Source organism: Papio anubis, chromosome 17 (assembly GCF_008728515.1).
Source record: "Papio anubis isolate 15944 chromosome 17, Panubis1.0, whole genome shotgun sequence".
In the NCBI taxonomy this organism is placed as follows: Eukaryota; Metazoa; Chordata; class Mammalia; order Primates; family Cercopithecidae; genus Papio; species Papio anubis.
The window spans coordinates 42,347,658-42,354,871 of record NC_044992.1 but is presented as its reverse complement, the minus strand read 5'-3'; positions in this window follow the sequence as shown (position 1 = coordinate 42,354,871).

Sequence of the window (7,214 nt, the reverse complement as noted above, 5' to 3'; positions counted from 1 at the left end):
GGTGCTCAGTTCAAATCCACTGGGTGATGAAAGCTGAATATCCTCCCTACTTGGAGTCCTGGGCCAACAACAACCCAGTCCAGAGAGAGGAGAGGCTTTCCCTCCTCCTAGCTTTAGGTTCACCTCCCAGTTTCTGATAGTTCATGATGGGACCTAGCTCTTCCCAGCACGCCTAGTGGTGGAACTGCTGCCCCTCCTCAAGGGTGAATAGGGATGTGGCCCTGAGCCCCAGTCAACCTGGGCAGAACTCCCCAACATCAAGACGTTTCGTGGCGATGGTCGTTCAGGGTTGAAGACCACTCTGTGGAGCGCATCAGCTGTCCAATCAAAGTCAATCCCTGGCCAATCCAGGCCAGTTTCTTTTCAGTGAGTCAAAGTGTAAACTGAGTCAGGCCTATGTGGGCTTCCTCAGAGCCCCAGCAATTCTGAGAAGCGAATAATTAGTGTGGAGGTCCAGTTCTGCACAGCATGACCCCTTTCCATGGGGGAACAGACCACTTACTTCATCACAGGATGACACTGGATGGTCAATGACTCAAGGGTACCCTCCAGGAAGGATGGGGGGAACTTGCTTCTCATCCATGTAACTCGTCCCCTCCTGGTGCTTTGCCCAGAATATGAATCAGCCTTGGTACAAGGTGAATTCAAGAGTCCACTGCCGTTGCTTACACTTTTTTTTTTTTTTTCCAGAGACAGGCTGTCGCTCTGTCACCCAGGCTGGAGTGCAGTGGCATGGTCATAGCTCACTGCAGCCTCAAACTCCTGGGTCGAAGCGATCCTCCTGTGGCAGCCTGAGAAGCTGGAACTATAGGTACCCACACCACGCCCAGCTAACTTTGTTTTCTTTTTTGGTAGATACAAGGTCTTGCTATGTTGCCCAGACTAGTCTCGAACTCTTGGCTTCAAGCAATCTTCCCACCTTTGCCTCCCAAAGTGTTGGGATTATAGGCATAAGCAACTGCGCTGGGCCTGCTTCCACTTTTCAAAAGGCAATGTTTCCAGATCTAGCCCTTGAGGTTTCCAAAGCCCCCCAGGCCCTGGGCATTCTGTTCTCAGAGTGCTTTCTCCTGCATTATCTCCTCTAATGCACAAACACCAGGGAGGCTTGATTAACTGGGAATGGCTTTAGTTGTTTTAGCCTCTCTCTGATAATTTTTAAAATGTTAAAAGCACAAAAGATGACTCTTGAAGTGTTTCACAATCAGAAATCAAAGTAGGGGGGAACCTTTTAGAATCAGAACAGACCAAGAGTGGAACACGTGCCTCACGTATGGGTAAGCGCGCTGGTGGGGAAGTAGGGAGCACACATACTGGGAATTGGGCACGTGTGGTCAGCCCTGCCTGGAGGAGCGAAGGGACCTTGAGCTGCACTCAAATGAGATTGTGCATGCCAGGTAACAGCTGGTGAGTGGTTCAGAGGTTATCTAGGTCTGTGCTCTGCCACCTGATGCTATTTTCATGCAGAAGTTTCTGTCTTCAGAGCCTTTGATCTCAGAATATTGTATCACAGTAACCAGGAAAAAGGGAGCCAAAAAGCGTGGAATGTAGAACATTAAGAATAGGAAGCTCCAATGTGGCCAACATGGCAAACCCCCATCTCTACAAAAAATACAAACGTTAGCCAAGCGGGGTAGCACATACCTGTAACTCCAGCTACTTGGGAGGCTGAGGTGGGAGGATCGTCTCAGCCTGGGAGGTGGAGGTTGCAGTGAACTGAGATCGTGCCACTGCATTCCAGCCTGAGCGACGGAGCGAGACCTTGTCTCAAAAAACAAAAAAAAACCAAACAAACAAAAAAGGAAGTAATTAAGTTTTCTCCTTTTCAAAGTTTCAAGTAGACATGATAATTGTGAATATGTAACGCTTGGCTGGGAGTGCCCGGCAGACAAGTGGCACAGACAGGCTCTCTGGATATTGTTCTTGGTCTCCCCTGATTCCTATCCCTGAATGGCCATCCAGAAATGGGGAATACTTGCGACAGAACTGAAAACTAGCCATCCACACCAAGGAAACTGGAGGAACTTTGACTGGGCTGTGACTATGGGGCCAAATGGAAGGCATCATTGAGAGAAAACAAGCTGTCACCCTGTGTGTTCAGGTCAAAGCAGAAAGGCCGGGCACAGGGGCTCATGCCTGTAATCCCAGCACTTTGGGAGGCCATGGTGGGCAGATCACCTGAGGTCAGGAGTTCGAGACCAGCCTGGCCAATATGGTGAAACTCCATCTCTACAAAAATACAAAAATTAGCCAGGCATGATGGCAGGTGCCTGTAATCCCAGCTATTCAGGAGGCTGAGGTGGGAGAATCACTTGAACCTGGGAGGCGGAGGTTGCAGTGAGCTGAGATTGCACCATCGCACTCCAGCCTGGGCGATAGAGTGAGATTTCGTCTCGAAACAAACGAACGAACAAAAACCAGGAGATGCCAGCTACCCCAGGGAGTCCCCCGCACTCAAGGGCAAGGACTAGAGGCCACGGTGGCTGGAGGGATGATGAGGCAAGGGCACACCCCAAGCTTCCTTCCACTCCATATCCCTGCAGTTTTCAGTCCGCCCTACGTGCACCATGGGTGCACTTTTCTCTTTGAGAACGAGGCAAAGCAAAGCTCACAGGATCTGGGGAAAGATTCTGCAGCTTGAAAGATAAACATCCCTGAAGGTTTGGAGGAAGCTGCCTCTCTGTGGGGGAGCGGATTTATTACAGCCCAAGTTAAAAAAAAAAATCTGAATATTTAATTCGCATTCTCAATAAGATTCCATGGGGTGCTGGAAAAGATCTAGAAACTAGAAAAGATCCTAATAAAGAGGAGACATCTGAGAGCAGGAAGTGTAGCAAGGAGACAGAAACCACACTAGCCTGGTAGGAAACCATGATGGAGGCTGTAAATAGCAGACAAGACACGGAGAAAATAAAATTAACATGATCAAGGGCAAAATGATAAAAAGACGAAAAGAAAGAGGCAGGCGGTCAGACACGGTGGATATAACCTGGGAATAATCGGAATTCTAGAGAGAACAAAATGGACATAGGGAAAGCAGTATTCAAAGAAATGGGTGGAGAAAACTTTCCTGCTGTAAAGAAAGAACTCAGCTGGAAACTGAGAGCATGTTCTGACTTCCCAGCAAAGTTAATGAAAAGAGGGCCTCACTTAGACACACTATGATGGAATTCTCAAAGTTAAAAAAGTTAAGAAAATTGCCAGAACATACACACAGACACACAGACACACACTTGAAATTGAAATAGGAAACTGAAAGGGAAGAGAAATTTTACTTAACTTCTTCTCTTTTTTTTTTTTTTTGAGACAGGCTCTTGCTCTGTTGCCCAGGCTGGAATGCAAAGGTGCGATCTCGGCTCACTGCAACCTCTGCCTCCCAGGTTCAAGTGATTCTCGTGCCTCCCCAGTAGCTGGGATTACAGTGATGTGCCACAAGACGCAGCTAATTTTCGTATGTTTTTGTAGAGAAAAGAGTTTGCCATGTTGCCCAGGCTGGCCTCGGACTCCTGGCCTCAAGTGACCTACCTGTAAAGTGCTGGGATTACAGGCATGAGCCACCATGGCTGACCAGATATTTTACTTTTCTATCTTTTGTTCTGCTGGGGTTTTTTTTTCCATGTACAAATTTTTTTAATAGCTTTTCTTTTCTTTTTTTTTTTTTAGTAGAGACATCCAGGCTGGTCTCAAAATCCTGAGCTCAAGCGATCCATCTGCCTTGGCCTCCCGAAGTGCTGGAATGATAGGTGTAAGTCACCGTGTCCCATCTCCATTCTATGTTTTTAAAAATGTAGCCATAATTCATTGAATTGAGTGGATTGTGACCTGTAATTTGAACTACACTGATCTAGAAAAACCTAAAGGAGAGGCCATGCTGTCATTAATGTATGAAGGCAACAAAAAGACCTCAGGTGTGGAAGTTATTTTAAAAAGAATCCCTCCTGAATACTCTTCTTGAATAAATCACGTGAAGATGTATGCCACGACAGTAGGGAAAAAAATCAGATGTAAATACTCAAGAATGAGAAAAAAAATCTAGCTTGAAGCACCTGCTTAGAGGTTTAGAGGAAGGAGAGTTTTCATGTCTTCTCAAGACTACAAATTGCTAGCACCTTTTTGCAATGGTCTGGCCATATCTTTTAAAAGTGTAATGTACATACCCATCTTACCCTTGGAAATCTATCATACAAAAATAAAGACACCAGGCCGGGCGCGGTGGCTCAAGCCTGTAATCCCAGCACTTTGGGAGGCCAAGATGGGCGGATCATGAGGTCAGGAGATCGAGACCATCCTGGCTAACACGGTGAAACCACATCTCTACTAAAAAATACAAAAAAAAAACTAGCCGGGCGAGGTGGCGGGCACCTGTAATCCCAGCTACTCAGGAGGCTGAGGCAGGAGAATGGTGTAAACCCAGGAGGCGGAGCTTGCAGTGAGCTGAGATCCGGCCACTGCACTCCAGCCCGGGCGACAGAGCAAGACTCCGTCTCAAAAATAAATAAATAAATAAATAAATAAATAAATAAAGACACCAGCATATCAGGTGATATGAACTAAGATGCTTCTTGAAGCCGTATGTGTAGGGGCAAAATAACTAGCAATGACCTCAATGCCCAATACAGGTGAATGGCTTAATAAATTATGGTGTATCTATACTAAAATAATAAACATCATGTAGCTATTATGTATTAACCTGGAGGGGTATCCATGATAAAATGGTGATTTATTTTAAAATGCAGTGTCGGGTAATTTCTGTATGATCTTACTTCTGTAAAACATGGAGTGGAAACCTACCAAAGGGTTGACGTCTGCATATATTTATATGAGCAGAGAGAAGAATATGGAAGCAACAAAGCAATCGGGCCAGACTGGTTAATTCTAAGTAGGGAGCAGAGGGGAAAGAAAGGGAGATCATTGGCTGTTTTGAAACAGTTTTGAATTAACTGTAGAAACTAATTTTCTACAAGGGAAATAAAAATTATAGTTCTATATGGACTGTGATAATTGAATATCTGTGAAGGCTAAAGCAACCCCACACTGGATGCTAAACCTCCATGATGACTTCCGATAAGCCCCAGTTCTGGGAATTCCTCTAAGCTTTCCAGTCTATCTATTGTTACCTGTGTAAGAATAGGTACTTATCTCCCTTAGGTCAAAACAACTTTGATGTTGTCATACTTCAATTGTCCTTCACCTGCCTTCTGGATCACATATACTCCTTCCCTGTGGTAGATAAGCCCTGGGTCTTAGGGGGTAACATCTTGTCTCCCTGTTAGCCACTGCAGAAGACACAGACCTGGCTTCTGTTTCTAATTTCCTATTGTTTCTTTCTAAGAAACTGAATTTGTCAGCCTTTTTCTTCAGTCTTTCAGTTTCCTTGGCCTTTGGGGACAGGTTTGCACAGGCCTACCCACTGAGGAACAATGTCACATTAAAATTATCTGAAAAGTTGTGGGTAAACACAAGTAGAATTTTAAAAAGAATTATAGAGCTAGGCACAGTGGTGTACACCTGTAGTCCCAGCTACTTGGGTGACTGAAGAGGGAGAATCACTTGAGTCCAGGAGTTCAAGGCCAGCCTGGGCAATATAGTAAGAAGGCCCTTGTCTAAAAAAAAAAAAAAAAGAAAAAAATTTTTAAAAAAGAATTCTAATTCTTGCTTTCTAAATTATTGAAGAAGATTATAACAGATGAATATATAGCCCTAAAAGGAAAATTAACAGCAAAATGCATTTAAGGCCTAAAACTCAGGCCCAATATTAAATGCTGACTTTACACGCAGTGAAATTGGGAGGCTTTGACTGACCTAGCCACAAGTTCACCTCCTCACTCTGCTCCCTTGGATAAGGTCCCCCAGTCAAACAACCTCGCTTATCAAGGGGACCAGGAGCATTTCCTGCTTATTCCTGAGTAGTGGGTTTCAGTTTCCTGCCAGCCTGCAGCCTGCATAATTATCCACATGAGCCAGTCACATCCTCCTGCAGAAACTAGGATACATCTCATCCTCTTGATACTACAAAGCCTGCCTCCCACAGCCCGTAGTTGCTCACTGTCTCTGAGTGCAACCCCTGTGTGGCCTTGCATGGTGTGTGATATCCTGCCCTGGGCTATGAGTGTATGTGACTAATACACTGCTGTCAACCTCATCTGCCCAGAATCAAATGTCGTGTGTTTGGCCATCTCTGTAAACCTAGGATGGGAATCCCTCTCATCAATGGAATGAATAGCACAGAAAATATTAAGCAAAGCCATTAAATAAGTTGATAAAAGCAGTACTAACCCTGGTACTGCTGGAAGAAAAAAAGGAGAATAGAAGATTTTACCAATTCAGCAGAATATAGTAAAGGGAAAGAAAGTGGAGAAAGAAGGCAGTGAGCAGAAAATGTGGAATAATCATAATCAAAGAAAATCCAAATAATCCATTAATGGCACTAAATGTAAACTGATTAAAGAAACAGTAAAACATAGAGTATCAGATTAAGTTTAAAAAATCAAAATCCTCCTTTATGTTACTAATATTTTCCTTGAATTCTGAAATAATTTCAGCTATCATAGCTTCAATATTATTTCCTTCCCATTTTCCTTATTTAATTACTCTGCAAATCCTATTATACATAGTTTGAGTCTCTCAATCTATTCTCCTACTCTTCAAACTGTTCTTACTTTTAATCAAAGTACCTATTTGCGCTGCATTCACTGTCGGTTCTTTAGAGCTATCTTCCAATTTACTAATTTTATCTTCAACTATATCCAGTCTAAAGTTCACCCCATCTTTTGGGATATTTTTATTGCTTTACTACATTTTTATTTCTGAGATGTATAATTATTTATATTTCATATGTATATGTTCATTTCATTTTCATCTACATTTGTTTCCTAATTTCTTGTTTGTCAGATGATTTCATCATTTATTTCTTTGAGCATCCTTATTTTCAAGTCTGTCATATGAGTCCAAGAGATTAATTTCATGTGGAGAAAATTCATATACCAGTTGTTGAATTGCTTGGCTATCTTTTTTGGCATTCCATTTCTTCATGTCCTTTGAAATTTGGGTTTACAGGCTCATTGTAGCCGAGAATTTTTGGTTTTGCTTTGTGCTTTTTACTCTCTCCTTTTTTGTCTGGTGGGTTTAGTTTCGTCATGGTGTCCACTGTGCCCTAGTCCGGTAATAGTTTTGTGATGGTGGTTGGGAACTCATGCTCTTCACTGATATTGGGAGAT